This window comes from Passer montanus, unplaced genomic scaffold (genome assembly GCF_014805655.1).
Source record: "Passer montanus isolate IOZ18808 unplaced genomic scaffold, ASM1480565v1 scaffold33, whole genome shotgun sequence".
Lineage (NCBI taxonomy): Eukaryota > Metazoa > Chordata > Aves > Passeriformes > Passeridae > Passer > Passer montanus.
Genome location: NW_024368041.1, coordinates 4,431,136 through 4,449,621, shown reverse-complemented (window position 1 = coordinate 4,449,621; position 18,486 = coordinate 4,431,136).

Genomic DNA, 18,486 nt, shown 5'->3' with positions numbered 1-18,486 from the left:
AAGTAAACACCTTTGTTAAAAAATAAAAATATTACTTGAAGTGAATAATCAAACTACTTTGGCAACATCCTGCTCCCTCTGAAACCAGCGGGCTACTTTCAGCAGGATGGGTGTTAAATTTTTGCTTGTCTGGTTAACAAAAGCTGGGCTAGCTGCAGGGAGGTGTCGGGAGCTGGGCTGAGCCGACAGCTGGGTGCTGAGGAAGAGCAGCCACGGAGAGGAAGGGGCTGAGGGAGGAACAGCAGAGGTTAAGTCAGAGGTGGCAGGACCTGATGGGGATGGGCTGTCAGAGCCACTGTATTCCTCTTGGTGAATTAAATGTTGAATTTAGTTTTAGAGACTGTCAACCTCCAGTGCCTGGGAGTTTACACTGGCATGACTTGTTTTTTTAATATAAATGTAGCTCTTAAGAGCCAATTGCCATTGTCATTGTCGTGAGCCATTTTATCAATGGGCTTAAAAGCAAACTGCCTCCAGTGCAGTGTGGCAGATGCACATGGCAAAGCAGCCATAAATCACTGTGGCCTGAGCAAAATGCTGATTAATATTCAGTCTGTGTGTCATCATACATGGCTGAGCCTGATGGTACTTCAAAATTACAGACACTGAGAGGCTTAGGATTTCAATGAGCCGAATCAATCTAACAGAGCTGTGCATAAAAAGGTTTCCAAATACCCCAAAGTGAGGGTTTTCACCCCTCTGCAGTCAGCAAAGTTTGCGAATGATAAGGGAGAGCTTTGCTAAGTGGGAAAAGATCAATGCTGCAAGACAGAGGAAATACTGCCTTTTTATCTATATATGATTTATCTGTTAAGGTATATATTTCTAGTAGCATGTTTTTAATAACTGAAAACTAGAGCTGATGGCAACTGATACTAGTTTGGTTCTCAAAAAGTTGGGTGCTTTGTTATGGTACATGCAGACTAAAGCTTTTTGGAGCAGACAAAGACACCAATGCCAAGGGCCAATATCCAAACAAGTTCTGAGAGAATGCTGATTTCAATTTGTCATAAACATTCCTTGGTCACTGGAATATATTCCTGTAGACAATAAAATATCAAAAGTGACAAAAACCATCTTGGAAACTGCCATTTATAGAGCCATGATTTGCAAAAGCAGGAAACACAAGAGTGTTGGGATTTGGGGAGGGCAAGATTTTGGAGGTTTGTGAGGATGCTGCACCAGATGAAAGGCAAAAGTAGCAACAACAACAACAACAACAACAGCAACAACAAAAATCTTGCAATGGCAGGCATTCAAAAGCCCTCATGCTGAGAGAAAGAGACATCAAGTCCATCTGAAAACTAGTGAAGGGAGATGGATGCCAGCAAAAATAATTACTTTGTAGAGATAGAGACAAATTTCTGGAAACAAACTGACAGGCTACTGGAGAAATCATCCATTTTAACTTGCCATGGCAACATAGTCCAAAATAAATGTCAATGCAAACAAAATGAATAAATTAAAAATGAAAAGCTCTTTACAAATCTAATTGCTTGGGAGGAGCCAGAGAAAAGGAAAGCATGTACTAGAAACAGCACCCTTGTAGCCTTTTATTCCTAAAGATGAAGGGGGCAAACTCCAGATCATCACTGCAGTGCCATAATTAAAAATGAAAAGCTCTTTACAAATCTAATTGCTTGGGAGGAGCCAGAGAAAAGGAAAGAAACAGCACCCTTGTAGCCTTGCATTCCTAAAGATGAAGGGGGCAAATTCCAGATCAGCACTGCAGTGCCATGCTGAAAATGCATGGTAATTCATTAGGATGTAGTGATTTCAGTGAGAAACATTGAGAAATATGGAATGGAGTGAAGTTCATTAAGGTAAACTGGTAGCTCTATATGCCTGTCTTGAGTAATCATTCAAATGCCACTTCAGAAGAGCCTAGAAGAATTAAGGGTGTTGAAAAATATCTTGAAGTAAGTGAAAGCCATTAGGCACTGCAGCATGGCTTTGCAAAAGACACAATGCCATGCTGGTATGGCAATGACTGAGCTAAGAGAAATGCTGCACAATGAATGTGCCCACGCTGGCCAAATGTCTTCCAGAAGCCTAAGCAGAGTCAAATGGAGGGATATGCCTTCTTTTATTTTTCTTTTCCATTCAGGCACATGTGCTCTTTTTTTCAGCAGTCTTAAGTTTCCCTGTTGCCACAGTTCCTGATAAAAGTAAGGAGCTGAAGAGTGAGGAGCACTTTCAAGGAAAGACCTTTTTGCCTTTGCCTGAATGAATTTGCAGAGGTCTTGGGAGCACTGCTCAAGCCCTCTCCTACAGGAAGCCCCTGTTCTATTGACCTCCAGAGAGCTCAGTTTACATTACCAAGGGATTTTCTTCAATTCAGTTGCTTGCTTGAAAGATTTCAATTACTTGCCAAAACCCTTCTGAGGTTTATGCATGGTTTGTTTTACCAGGAAACCAGGGTTTAATCTACAGACGTATTTTTATGCCCTAAAATCAGAGATTTACTTGTTTGAGAGAAGAGGGACATTTCATACAAGAGATCTAAACAAATATCTTAAGAGCCTGCTGTCATGGTCCATACACAATTAGACAAAGATTCCCTGAGGGATCAGGGAACATCAGTCTGACCCTGTTAAATTCAACTTTTGCATTCATTCAGTATATGCAATGAAGATGTGAGTATCTTGGTCAAAAGTGAATTAAAGTGCTTTGAAACAGCTGGGCTCATATGGTACTTCACCAGGCATCATTCAACCTTGTATAGAACCAGGAGAGCAATGCTATATATTTTTTTTTATTTTTTTTTTTTTTTAATCCTTTAAAATACTGCTTTACAATTTTCTTGGAAAACAAACTCAACACAAACAAAAGCCCATACAGCAGAAGACAATACAGATTTCTGGTTCTATTTTGAGGTTTTAAAATCAATTAATATTAATATTAATTGCAAACATAGCTCCTGGATGTTCTCCTAAAATCTTTGTGAACCTGGAGAGAAATTTTTATGCCTTGATAGCATAATATCCTTTTATTTTTTTCTTGTAATTCATAAGTGAGTCTGTGTAGGAAAAAATGCTATCTCACGACACAGAACTGGAGAACTGATCAGGTTGTTTAATCCACATAGTATTTTTTGCAGTAATTTTCCATATGATTTTTCCTTCTGGGAACATCTGATGGTAACTGTATGCTTTTCATACCAGGACACCATAAATGGAGAAGGCACTTGGCCAGACTGTCGCATATTATGATAGTTAATAGTCAGAATGTGCCTCACATTCATATGAATACGGTGTATCAGGGATGTTGACACAAAGCATCAGATTTTCTCTTTGTGTATCTAAAATGGGCCCTCGCAAACGAATGCAGAACCATAAGGTTATGAAGACAAAGAGACTTCTTAAACATTCTAGTTTCTCTCCACGCCAATACAGGATTGCTTTTTGATATACACTCACATGTGGGCCATTGGTTTTTCCCTCCCTCCTTTTGTCTTATTTCACACGTATGTTAAATATTTAATTAGCAGCAAGAAGCCTGTGTAACACAGCACCATGGTACTGGAATGCAGCAGAAGCAACTCTGAATTTCCTGACTGTGCTGAAAGGAGCCCAGCTGGTCAGTCCCTCCTGTCCTCTTCCTCCCCCTTCTCAAATCCAACCAGAAGATTCAGCCTTCCCATGCCAAGATTTCTGTCTGAGAGCACACACAGGTTTCCAAGTAAAGCAGTGCCAAGCAGAGACCGCTGCAATTAATACAATTAACAGAAATCCAGCAGCACGCTGACTCCCAGCCTGACTCAAAGCCAATCTGTCCTTTCAGGAAAGGTCACCCCAGCTCCAGATGCAGCCGAGCAGTCCTCGTGCTCCTGGGGTTTGCCCTGTCACTGACAGCGTGGCTCACATTTCTGGATGCTGAGTGTGTCATGGGCAGGCTCACGCTGGGAAGTTGCACAGAGCAATCAATATCTTCCAGGCGCCTGAGCAGAGCTCTTCTAGCAACTCCAGTGGCAACGCCAGCAATGATCCTGTGTGTGAATGGGGAGTTTGGTCTTGCCGGGAAGCAGGAACCACCATGGGAATTACAAGGAGGGGCAGCATATCTCAACAGGAAAGTCATCCAGGAAGTCTCATTTCCAAGAACCAGCTGGTAAACAGTTTAGAGCACCCTGTTCACATCTGTAGCACTCAGCAATTAATGAGGCACTCATGTACCTATAAAATAACCAATTCAGTCCTGCTTATTTATATCACTGATTGAGCACTTTGTCACTGGTTTTGAAGAGGGAAAACTAGACTGAGCCCCAGATATAAAACTGGGGACTGCTGGCACTGTAAAGTGGCCTGTCTCTCCTGTTTAACAAGCAGTGGTTATGGTTTTAATTTAATGTCAAAGGTGCTGGGAGTGGCCATTAACAGGTAATTTATAGCCCAAAATAACCTAATCTTTAAGATTGCTCAGGATTATACTTTAAAGTTAGTTTAGAGCTGCCAAAATATCTGTCAGAGAGCAATACAGAACCTGAGAAACCTTCCCCTCCAGCTCCCTGAGCCATGAGCCACATGCACAGAGGTGAGAGCAGCTCCCACCCAAGGCACAGCCCTGCACTGGGAAACTCTGTTCAGACTTGACTTCATTTCAGACTGAAATGAAGTTTGCTTTTCTGCGCTGACCCGAAACTCTTGCAGGGTACAGACAGGCAACTTTCGTCGGGGTCCACGTAAGAAGAATACAGCTGCTCTTTTCTAACGGGAGGAAGAAGGAGGCTTTTATGGCTGTCCCTGAAGAGAGCCCTCTTACAATGCTTCGCAGTGTCTAAACAGACCTACGTGCTCTGATCCCACTTGGCAATAATGAAGGGCTTGTATTCCTCCGGCTTCGGGGACCAGCTCGCCCGCCGGGCTGCAGATGCCGGCTCCGGTTACAGCAGCGGCGCGTTAAAAACCTGTGACATTTAAGCGGGGATGAAAATTAAAATTGTCTTTAGCCATTGTCCGTATATTTACCCTTTGCTTTGCTCTGTTTCTATAGCAATGAACAAAAAAGGATCACATGCGTCCCTCTCGGAGGGGGCGGGCGGGGGAGGGACGAGCCTCCGTTCTGCGGGCAACCGCGCCCCGCCGTGGCTCCGCACGGAGCGCGGCCGCGCCCCCGTTCCCCATCCCCGCACCCCCGTTCCCCATCCCCGCACCCCCGTTCCCCATCCCCGCACACCCACCCCCGTTCCCCATCCCTGTGCCCCGCACCCCCCATTCCCCCATCCCCACACACCATTCCCCCATCCCCGCACTCTGCTCCCTCCGTTCCCCAATCCCCTGCCCTGAACCCCCCGTTCCCCCATCCCCGCACTGCGCTCCCTCCTCTCCCTCTGCACCCCCGCACTCCTCAGCCAGGACCTGAGTGATCTCACGCCGTGCCGGGCACTGAGGATACACCTGAGCAAAGGGGTCAAGGGAGTTTGCTCCGAGTGCTGGCAGACAGTGAGGGGGTTTGTTTTGCACCATCAAGTCACAGAATCATGGAATGGTTTGGGTTGGAAGGCACCTTCAAAGGTCATCCAGTTCCAATCTCCCCTGCCACAGGAAAAGACATATTAGAATCATGCAGGCTGTTCATATCTCTGTTCATATCTCTGTCCCTCCTGACCATGAACACTTCCAGGGATGGTACATCCACAATTTCTCCAGCAACCTGTATCATCACCCTGTGAGTCAAGAATTTCTTCATATTATCTAATCTAAACTTATCCTCTTTCAGTTTAAAGTCAATACCATTTGTCCTATTACCACATGCCCATGGTACTTGGTACCAGTGCCCTATGATCTCCCTGGAGCCATGTTCCAAAACCCTGACCATATTTGTAGTCCTCCTCTGCACTCACTCCAGCAGGTCCTTGCATTCCTTATGTTGGGAGCCCCAGAGCTGGATGTGGTACCCCAGCTGGGTCTCACAAGAGAGAGCAGAGGGATAGAAATCCCCTCTCCCAGCCTGCTGCCCACAAGGCTTTTGATGCAGCCCAGGACACAGTTGGCTTTCTGGGCTTCCAAGAGCCCATTGCCAGGTCGTGTTGAGCTTCATCCACCAGCACCCCCAAGTTCTTCTCCTCAGGGCTGCTCTCAGTCTGTTCTCTGCCCTGCCTGTATTCCTACTTGGGATTGCCCTGACCCAGGTGCAGCACCTTGCACTTGGCCTCTTTGAACTTCATGGGGTTCCCACAGGCCCACCTCTCAAGGGTTTCTCTTTTTCCCTGGGGGGTTTCTGTGAGATTTAGCAATTTTGTACACAGTGATTATTTACTGTTATTTTTCATCTGTGGCTGTTTCACTCATTAGTAAAGAGGGGGTTTTTTTCCCCTTATATCTACACATATTTAATTTCTCCTTGTTGGTGGAAAAGGATTGGTTAAAACTGTAAAAGGAGGCAACTCATTCCTTAGTGTCTGCCTCTTGAATTGTTTTAAACAAAGACACTCCAGTCAGCCAAATTAAAGAAAAAACTGTTTCCTGACTGTTAGATCTGTCATCAGCCTTTGGCCTGAATATTTGATAAACTCCAGGGAATTTCCACCTGTCTGAGGACAAACACAGCAGCTAGTCAAGACCACCAGAGCATGGCAGCTGCTCCCCCATTATGTGTCTACATCCCATCAGGTATTTTACTGCAGCATCATAAAGGATAACATGTGGTTCCTATGACTTAGAAGTTAAACTTAATAGAGATGTTAGAGAAAGGACTGTGAAACAAAGAAAAAACATCCCCTCAAAATAGGAATTGCAATTTTCAGAACTTTTTAGCATCAGTAATTTTTAAATTACTAATTAAGCTAATTTTACAACTTTGTTATTATAAATTCTTAGCAAAATTTAGTTGGAGGAGACCTCAGGAGATCATCTAGGCCAGTACCCTCGCCAAAGCAGAGCTAACTTCCAGGCTCTGTCACATTGTCCAGGACATGACATCCAGACCACATCTGCAAACTCCAATGGTGGCACTCCCAGGGCACCTGCTCCAGTGATGAACCAGACACTTGTTGAGGGCCTTCTTGAGTAGAGGGTAATCTAGGTTTGGAGCATGCTTAAGAAATGTTTTGTTTTAGAAGGTACTCTCTGCTGCGAACATAAAAAAAGTACTCTTCAAGAGCCTTGTTCTCTGGTTTCAGATGCATTTCAAATGAACATCTTGTCAGCACATATTTTAGTGGAGGGATATAGTGTAAGGGTATGAGGAACAGGGTATTTTTCACTATTATTTTTCAAGTGGGTATCTAATAGAGGTATATTTGATTGTTGTGAATAGATCCAGAGTCCTTTATTAGCCAGAGGTCTCGCACAACTTCGAAGTGCCAGCAGTCATTTATTATGCCTATATTTAAACCATAAGAGATTCAAATTGCTTATAAAGCCTTTAACCTTCCTTTGAATAAATCAGTTTTCTTTTTTTCTCAAATAGCAAGAAATTTTGCTGCAGGACATGATAAAGGAGGGAGTAAAGTTTATTGATGCTAAAAATAAGTTTTATTAGTTAATCCAGTGTCTTTTTCTAAGGATTTAGGAAAAAAAGCACATGGTATTCATAACTCTGTGATTTATATGGTCACACATGAATGTAGACATCCTGAGGACCACACAAACTTTTACCAAATCATGATCCCATTTTGCTTCTGCAGTTATATCTGATGCCTGTGCTGGTATCACACGTGAAGCTTATTGACTTGCTGTGTGTGTCCTTTCATGCATGTTCTGGTGTGGTATTAGAGATCTATATTTAGGTCTTCTAGACAGGGATGAGGGAAAACACTTGAATTTCATAAAACATCAATCCTACATCCAGAGCTCGAAGAGAGATTGATGGAAAAAGCAATACAATTTCAGAAAAAAAAAAAAACAAACAATGCAGGACTGAGGCAGTGGTTGTCCCCCTGTACTGAGCACTGGTGAAGCCATACCTTAAATCCCATTGTCCAGTTCTGGGTCCCTCACGAGAAGAAGGACATTGAGGGGCTGGGGCAAGTCCAGAGAATGGCAACAAAACTGGTGAAGGGTCTGGAGCACAAGTCCTACAAGGAGTGGTTGAGGAAGCTGGCAGTGTTTGTCCTGCAGAAAGGGAGGCTCGAGGGAGATTTATCACTCTCTACAACTGCCTGAAAGGAGGCTGTAGCCAGGTGGGAGTCAGTCTCTTCTGCCAGATAGCAAGTGACAGGACAAAAGAAAATGGTTTCAAGTTGTGGCAGGGGAGTTTTAGATTAGATATGGCGAATCATGTCTTCACTGTTATGATGGCCAGGCACTGGGACAGGCTGTCCAGGTCAGTGGCAGAATCAACGTCCCTGGAGCTGTTTAAAAGACACGTAGATGTGGCACTACTGGACATGGTGGTGGACTTGGCAGTGCTGGGTTAGAGTTGGAATGAATGATCTTAAAGGTCTTTTGAACTGTAAACAATGCTATGATTCTATATTTTCAAGATGGTCAGTAAATCTTAGTTTTGGGACAGGATAACCTCCACAATTGTCATGCATATGCTGTGAAAATTTACATTGGGAAGAAAAGACAGATAGACACAACAGGATAGTCCAAAAAGTCTTTTGGCTCTCATGTTCAGGAGAACAGAGAAGAACCTCAGCATTTTCTGCCACTTTTCCAGACAGGAAATATCTAGCCAAGCTATTTCTGACCCATGTAAGACTTGCACTGCCCATGACTGGGGCTAAACCTACCTCTGTTTAGATACTGCTGGAATCACAGGCCAGGGCACTGAGAACAGGCTGCCAGGAGTATTTAAAGGTAGAATTCCCTAGGGAAAAGGTGTTTCCTCAATGAACAAAGCAGAAAGAGACCAAGACAAATAAGCCAGACAGCACATCCAGCATTGTGGCCCATATGATCCAGATGCACTTTGATAATGTGGCCTATCTGTCTGTGTGCCTCCAGACCAGAGCACCTGTTTCTGAAGAGGGCCTCAAGTTTTTTTCTTTTTTTGACATTTTTGTTCCTTAGGCCTCCTGCCATTTGTCTGAGGCTGAAAGACTCCTCTGCCTTGTCTGTATATGTGATGGAAACAGATGAGTCCCACGGGAGAGCAGAGTGACCTTTGCACTTCGGCAGCTTGGCAGAAGTGCAGCAGAGCCCTTCAGATCCTCATCCAGAGTCTGAAGGAACCCTAGGATGTTGACAAGGTTCACAGGGGTTTCCTTTCCAGTTCTGCTTTCTGCAAAAAGGAAGTGCTGGTGTTCAAATTAAAAAAAAAAAATTACACTCCCCCTATTCACTGGAAACATGCAATAGACAGATTAATAACTCACTGGCACGTTTTTGCTTCTTTATTTTCATCCTTTCTGCTTATTCCTCAAACTTTGACACAACAGTAGAATGGAAGAGAGATGAAAAAATTGTCTGACTGTATTTCTTTACAAATGACTTGTTAAAAAGCAAGATGTTTCTTGAAAAATCCCAAAGATGATGCAAAAGTCCACAGCTGCTTAGGAAATTGGAGGGAAGTTGCAGTAAATTCACTATAATTTTATTCCACATGAGGTTCTTTTCTCCTTGGGTATCAAATATATATATACACACTTCTGAAAAACTCCTCTTTCTTTAAGCTTGTGGACATTTCTGCAAATTCAGGGCCATGTTTTTAAAACTGAAGACCAAAATTTCAGAAATATATCAGTAGAGTCAACAAAAGTTATCCCAAAACTCACTGTTCACACCCTATTTATTCTGTCATGAAGCATAATAAGTGCACTTACTTAAACATGGAATAATTTTGGAAGAAGTTGTGAGTGACTTGATTCAATGAACATAGTCGTGATTTTCATGGAGAGTTGATCACATCTCTTCCTCAAATGTTCAATGAAAAAAACTAAAATAGAAGGTTTAGGAGAGTTCTGGGCTGTCAAGAGGTGGTCTATGTAATAAAAATTATTGAAGGGAAGATAGAACAGAGCTCAGATTATTCCTTAATTGCAAGAAGTCATGGCTGAACCCAAGATGCTCCTGTATAGCTCCTCAAATATTTGTGGAAACTGAAAGAAGTCAGTCATACAAATAGGAGAATGCGTTTAATCATCTTTGAAACTCTTGGAGTTAAGGTCTCCTAAAACAGATCCGCCAATCCTGATCCTCACATTAGAGACCCCTAGGACAAGAAGCCATGAAATAACATATAAGGTGAACTTTATGGCCATTCATTGATGAATTACCAGCAGAGTGATGAATGGTGATGGAGAAAGTGCTCACATTAGTGATAATGCAGGTCAGGATTATCTTCTGTATTTGCAGCTTCTCTCTAATTCCTGTGTGAACCAACAGGATATTTATTCAAGACATTGAAGTGTGGCTACTGTATCATGCACTAGATAAACATTTTTCCACATGGTCCAGTTTTTCCTCCTCTTGGTCTTCTGCACTAGAGGAGGAGGGGAAGGAGACAGGCCCTGAGTGAATATGAGCAAAATCTGTGGCATGTAAGAATCCGAGAGCACAGGAGGAGACAGCACAGGAATAGCAGCTGCAATGAAGAATTACCATGTGAAGCCTCAAACTGTACTGATTCTAGCTGGCATCCAGGCCACACAGACACAGAGAGCTCGGAGAAACCCTTCAGCTCCCCCAGAAATCACAGTGGGCAGATCTTGTCAATAGCTTCGTAGGAAATCCTGCCTGGAGTGGAAATTCACTTTGCATTTGTTGGGAAGTCTGACAGAGCAGAGATAAGATGTTTTTACCATGAAGCAGCATCTGGGACAAGGCTGGACAAAATAAATGTTCCTGTTTCTACAACAAAGAGATATTTGGGACACTTTGGAGGACACTTCCTATGATATCAATGAAAGTTGATACAACTTTTCTTATTTAAAAACCAGACATCTCCATTGAGCTCTTGGAAGCCAAAAGTAGCTGTAATAACCAGGGTCACAAAAAGGAGGTCCTTCTTTTTCCTGCTAAGCAGTTACAGGCTTTGTCTCAGCATCACCCATCTCTTTGTCCTGCTCCACCTGAATTCATGCCAAAAAAAGAACCAAAAATAACTATCTGGTGAGAACTTACTGTACAGAAAAGAGGTCAAAGGAACTTGGATTTCTGCATTTCTAATCCAATTTCTGCTAAGCCACACAATGGAGTTGCCCTTCAGACACAGCTGTGGGCCAAGTGATGACAGACACTGTAAAATTGGATTGAAAAGGACAGTCCCTAACCAGAGCCACCACTACCCTTCCCAAAGCAAGCCTGAAAAAAGGGCAAGAGAGACACCTGGGTACAGGCAAATTGCAATGACAACAAGCCCTTCACACCACCCTGCTGAATGTGACACATCCACCTTCTCCTGTCTGTGCAGCGACATTCAAGATTTAGGGAGTTTGCTGGTTTGGGTTTACAGAAGGGCTGCCTGATTTGCAAGAGATGAGATTGTGACCAAGCTGTCTGCAATTTATAAATTCAAGCCAATCAAACATAGTATGGGGATTTTTTTGGAAACAGGAGCAATATTAAGTAATTTTAGAAACTTAGATTTCAACAGCTTTGCTGGAAATTCTTTTCACCTTATTTTGGAGAAAAAGCACAAAATTATGAGAGAGAGAAAACTATAGCATTAGAGGTGGGCAGTGAAAGATGTTTGTTTTCACTTATGCAATGAATAAATAGAAGTAAAAATGTCCTGTGAGAGGAGAGATGAAGTGATGTGCTAGAAAGCCCAAGCTCTCTTTTGTCTAGTCCTGGGTGGTAGAAAAGTGATTTGCAAAGGTACAAACCATTGGTTTATTCTAGACGATTGGTTTATTCTGTGTTTATTTGAGCTGTCTAGATAGACAGCTGGTTTACTCTTGAGGAACAGCTGTTCCCTATAAAATGTTATGAATTATGTCCTCTGGAAAAGGTCAGCAACCTTTGGAAAAGGCAGGCAAGTGGCATCGAGAGACCTCTGAGGTTGTGGCAGAGAGCTACTGGGGTACCACATGGAACAAAAAGAGGGTAGATAAGGGAGGGAAGGGAAATGAGAGAGTGTGGGTAACGCAGAGACATGAATCCTAATTTTGATAAACCGAACACAGTAATAAATTATCCCAATGACAGGAGCTGGGACCTTTAGTCTGTGCTTCTGGGAGTGTTTGGAAATTTCTCACAGTGTTTCAGAACACAACAGATATCAGATCACAAAACTGTATATAACAGATCCAGTTGAAGCTTGAGGGAAAAGAAACAGACTCTTCAGAAAAATAAGAAAAAAAATCTAAACCATTACAGTAGTTTGAAAGTATTTGGAACAAATGAACCATTGGACCAGAGCTGAGGTATTAAAATGTGCATGGTAAATACATTCAAAAGACACTATGCTGGTGCTGCCTTGTATCAAACATATCTAATATCTGGCGTATCTTTAAGACACTACACAGATATGACAGAGAATTACTCTGATAAGCAGCTGACAAACTGAGAACTCCAAAATGGGGTGCTGTTATAGCAATATAGCAGAGAGATCTGGTGTAACTTAACACTGACCTTTTTTTACACCTTCTTACACTGAAGAATCCAACATAAAATATCACAAAATGTCAAAAGATTGTTTGTCAAGTTGGCTTCAAGATGAAGAAAACAGCTTGGTTTGACTGAAGCTTGTCAAATATTTCAGCAGTCCTTTTCAGAGAATGTGGAGACCGTGTTTTCTGTGCAGTTTGTCACTCACCAGTGCATAGCAACATAGGGAGAGTTATGGCAAGATCAGTTTTGACACACTAATTCCTGCTTTTAAGATGATGTTGTTGTCCTACCTCTGGTGGTGGTTTGGAGAGAAGAAATGAAGCAGCACCGAGGCAATACCATAGACCTCCTAATTTTCCTACTAGGCGAAAAATTACTAGACCACATGAAAAAACCATACTCGGTTTCTAGTTCTTTTAAACTCCATTTGTCTCACAAACAAAGGAATTTTTCATGGCCATTACATGGTCCCTACTGGCCATGTATTTGCATTACACAATCAGCAAGGAGTTCAACATGTGGACTTTGTTACCTGAGGACAGCTCTTCACCTCCAGAGCCTGTCAGCAATTCCCAGTGAAGCCAGCGGGTCCAGATTTCATCTCAACACATATCTGCCTCTCTCCAGCCATTGGAGAGACACAGATGAGTCTGATTGGTCTGAAAATGTACCACTGCCTGCTCTTAGCACTACTTCTTTCTCTCAGGATGAGTGATTCTCCTGGAAGTATTTGTTTACTATAGAATGAACAATGGTTGCCTTTGATTAGAAGCCTAACTTTTAAACAGAATTGAAAAAGGTGATGTGACTTCTAATACTCATTAAATCTTCTGGGTGTGAAATGGCCTGGAGACACCTGGCAACAAGCTTGAGTGAGAATTGCCTAGCTTTTGACCACAGAGACTTGAAACTGGTAGAATGGATCTATTGCACAGACAAACTGCAACAAGACCAAACATTATGGGGAAATTCCACATTGTATTACATAAAAATGTTCCCTCCATGTGGTTTTCTTGCTAATGGCTGGGTTCACATATCTTGAATGGTCCTGGCTCAGGACAGCTGACCCCATGCAGGAAGAAGGATGAGTGTGTAGCATACTGAGATGTTCCAAGGGAACAAGTCTTATTTGATCATACTCTGTGTGTGAGTCTGTCCCACAGCTAATTTTTGAATGACTGGCCAATTTTAAGAAAACATGGCAGCAGAGTACTAGTTCAAATAAGATAGACAGGTTGGAGGGTAATTCTAGGTGCAGAAAGTCTTCAGCAGCACCTCAGCCCTCGTCAGTGATCAGCAGATCCAGAAAGAAAGTACACCTTTTGTAGCACACTTGAACAGCTCAACTGTGAAAAAAAAAAATCTGTAAAATATTTCCACTTCACTGGAGGAACAGAATAAACCAGGCATGAAACCTGTTGTATGTAGATGAACTGGATAGGAATATAGGGCTCAGTAAGAAAATATTCATGCCTTGAAGCTTGAAGGCATAGATAGCTCTTTACTACATTGACAGTTATGGTGGGAGTACAAAAGAAAAGGCTTTAATTTGACCTGTGAAGAGGAAGCTGTTCAGGTTGATAGCTGCCAAATGCTTGCTGATCATGCAGAGCCTGCTGCACACATCCTACATGATGCACATACATGCTTGCCTGCACATAGTGGCTTCTCACCGCAATCAACGAATATGATATGAGTGGAATAACATGAGTGGTTATTTGAGATAAAGCACTTCTACCACCAGGCCTGAAATTTCATTGGGGTTTGGAAGGCAGAGTGTATACTTGTATTATCCCAGGTTCCTGCTGATGTACCACTTCCAGCAGTGAAAAATAAAAGATGGTTGGAGACAATTTCTAACTTCTGCAAGTCTTGCTTTGCTTACTTGTGTTTTGATCCAATCCCAAGAAAATTTCTGTCCTTGCAGGGGGCCAAGTCAGAAAAGTATTTGGCCTTGCATCTACAACTCACTTAACAGTTCTTTGAACTACAAATGAGCCAAACCCACAATTTTCTTTTCTGTAGTGTTATAAAGAGAGCTATGAGTAGTTCACTCATGAGTACTGATTTCATAGCAGAGCTGAGGAAATGCATATGCAGAGGAACACACGTTTTACATGGAAGTGTAAATTTCAAGCCACATTTTCCTTTAAACTACATTATGTCCACAAAGAACTTCAAGAACCTGCAGAAAGCAAGGCTGAACAGGAAAACTACAGTTTTCCCTACTTTACAGCGGCAAAGGGAAAAGTCATTATTAACTTTGCCTTATTTCCTATTTTACACCTAAGACTAACTGTTCATCTTGGCCAACACTCAGAAAATTACAAATTCTCCAGGAGTGAATTTGCTGTTGTAAACTCCTCAGTGTAGAAATCACCTATCATTTGTTTTTGTCTAACAGCTTTCAATAGAAGTAAGAACAACAATAAAATAAAAATCTCAGGTTTTAGTTTGGTTCTTTATTTAGTTTAGTTTGGTTCTCTCTTACATCATAACATTCCCTCAGAGACACCTTTAGTATTCTAGGTGAATTGAACAGGAGAGCATGAAGAAATGAGAGAGGTAAGTCAAGGTCTGCTGCTTCAGACAAATTCAGTACCCAGTTTGACTGAGGCCATGGAGACAAATCCAGCTGAAGAATGTTTAACTTAGGTCCCACATTTAAGGTACTCCTTTTTTAATGATAATAATAACGATGATTGTGATTGTATATGGAAGCAACATTCCACTTTGCCAACAGCACCTTCTCCCTTTTTTTTTTTGTTCTTTTCTTTTAAAGAAGGATGGAACTTACGGCTGCTCTGTTGTTTGTTACTTGGTTGGTTAGTTTGGAGTTTTGTTTGTTGTTGCTGTTTCACAAGTCAATGCCACAAACACAACATCTGTTCCCGTTTCTCCAGGCCAGCAATCCACCCCAGTCCAGGTGTGCTGATGGTGCCAGACATTCACCACAGCTGCCTGGGACAGACTCAGGCTTTCTGTGCAATGGCTGGGAGAGGACTGGGTGCAGCTCACCCAACTCTCCCTGCAGCCTTGCTCTGACTTTTCTACTCCTTTGGTGAGCACGTAATGTCAAAATGTCTTCCAGGAAACAAATGGCCAGCATGTCACAGGCTGGAGATGGCTGCTTTATATGAAAGTTGAGCTAATTATCTAGTTTAACTTCTCCAAGTAAGGGATTTTGTTGTATCCAAAATCTCTCTCTATATTCTTTCACTTTGTGGCCTATCATGTTTACAGAAATCAAATAGATACAGAAGCTGTCTATGGAAACACACACAGGCTTCAACGCTGAATGTAACTCCTTTGGTGGCCTTTCAGTTTGGAGTCGTAGTCAGAATATGACATATTTTCTTTCAAGCATTCCCTCAGATTTTTTTTTCTATAACTTCATTGTTAAACATTTTCACAAGTGACCAAGACAGTATTTTGCAGAAATACTACTGCAACTTTTTTGGACAGGTTTTCTGAGTTACTCAGAGATTCTGAGCAACTGAGATTTCTGAGATTTTTTATTATATCAGATTAGTTGTCTCTAGATTCAGCTCTTTGATATTTAAATATTTCAATTCTAGTGAGTTTGCCAGCCATGAAGGTCATAAAATAAAAGCAAAATCAGGAAAACCACAGGCATTTCTACCAGTATAGTCTGAAAATATGTTTCTGATACTGTGGTTCTAGCTATCTACTTCAAGATAACTGTCCTCTCCACAATTCTTTTTCTTCTGAGGAAAATTATTTTAAAATTAAATATACTTTTTCACAATAGAGAAATTATTTAAGACATGAACCACTGTTCAATCCTGTAGACATTTTTATTCAAAACAGTGTTTTAGAAACAAAACTGCACAATGCTCTGAATGGTTTCCTTCAGTGTTTTTGCTGTTATTTAGGTACTGACATTTAACAGGTGACACAGATTACCAGAATCTTTTACCTTTGGTGGAAACTTATCTGGTATATATGCAAATTTTCCTTTGGAGGCAAGTTTTGCAACATGTTCCCAGCATTTCTAAGTATTTAGTGAGACCAACAACAAAGGGTGTGATTCCTTCCTAAAACATCACCTTCCCAAAACAGGAGATTAAACTGGAATTCCAGCATTCATTTACAAAAGAAATTAAATATATTTACATATCTAGATATTACAATCACAGTAGAAAGCTGAAATCTTGGCTCAAGGCAAGAAGCCAGACAAGCACAACTGCTTGCTAATTAGTTCTTTTGTGTTGGCAATGTGTTGAAGAACAAACTCATAATTTTTAAGTAGCTGGGGCTGACAATACCAGTTTTGGGATACAATATAAATACAGCAAGTGTAAGGGCTGCCTGCACCATCATGTTCTGGTTATGTTCATAGCAGCATAGGGAAAGGAAGGGGAAAGTATTTCAGTGTTGAGTTTTTGCATTGTAGACTGAAACACAGTTTGGGTGTGAATAATTGCAGTTGGAGGCACGAGCAGCCAGGGTAATAACCCAGAGCCCTGCTGGGTTAAGCCAGGGACATGCACAAACCATCTGCTGTGCAGATGGGAGCAAGGATGGGCCCATGTCCTGATCTTCCACAAATTTAAGACTATCTCTGGTCATTGAAAAATAAATGAAATTATGTGCCTGTAGGTCTGAAACCCACTGCTTTCATAACCCACAATAAATCTTACGTATAAAGCACAAGTAAGTTATGCTTCCCAAAGACACCTGTCTCCAAAAAGTGAGAAGGGAGAGAGAGCAATCCAGCACAAGGTCATATGCCCATTAGCCCAAAGATCTGCACTGATATCTCTATTTTACACCAGTAGAGAATCCAAGATGCCATTCCTAACCCTTCTGTACCCACTCTGGAGCAAGCAGCAAATTTCTCCAACTCTGCAGAGTTTCCTGGCATAAAATGAAGACTCTGATAGTGATATAGCTTTTTGAGCCTCACTCTGGAGCAAGCAGCAAATTTCTCCAACTCTGCAGACCTGAGTTTCCTGGCATAAAATGAAGACTTGATAGTGATATAACTTTTTGAGCCTTTTCTTTGAAAGAAAGGTGCTAAACACATGCATAAGAAAATCTAAGTAACAGGGAAAACACTGATGAGGGAGCATGGCTGAAAGCAAGGCAGAAAAGTTACAAATGAGAATAATGCAGTAGGGAAATCTACAGCTGTGAGAGGGAGGGGGGTGTGTGAAGAGAAGATAGCTTTTATTTGAAACACATGTGTGCTGCTTAATCATGGCTGGAACCTGGGATGGGGTGTAACTCTGTAGTGGAGAGAGGGTGGCAGACACAGGGAAATTATTTTTTATTTCAAACAGATGTATTAACAATGGCCTTATGCTGATGAAACTCAATAAAGAAGAGATTTAAAATGGGGTATACCATGATGAGAATTTGTAGCTGGGAGGCAGAAGGGAAAATGATCATTTGCAATAGATGTGTGTCATCACTGTGTGCTCTTGGTGCTGGGAGGAGGGTGGGACTGCAGCTGCCAGAGCAAGTGAAAGGAAGAGCCTGGCTGCTGTTACAGCACAAAATGGGAAGAAGGGATAGGCTGGTCCAGCAGGAAGGGAGGAGGAAATGTGGTAGAGAATGTACATATGTATTTACAAATGATTCCTCACAAAGCTAAAATTCTTACTTTAATTTGCCATGTTAAAGAAATGTTCTGCTCACTCCTGTAACTGTTTTCTCTCCAATTATGGGATGTCTTATGCCTTAGCATTTATAGATTGATGCCTGAAGATGATGCTTGTGTTTTCATAAATTCAGGATCTTTGTCACTTAGCGTGAAGTTAGAATTTCACTTTCTCTTTGTACTTCTTTGTTTGCTTCTTTGGGTTTTTTTGGGTTTTGGTGGGTTTTTGGTGGGTTTTTTTTCTTGTTTGTTTGGTTGGTTGCATTTCTTTGTTTTGTTTTTGTTTTGTTGTGGTTTTGTTGTTGTTGTTTTGTTTTGGCTTTTTTATTTGTTTGCTTCTTTGGGTTTTTTTGGGTTTTGGTGGGGGTTTTTTTCTTGTTTGTTTGTTTGGTTGTATTTTTTTGTTTTGTTTTTGTTTTG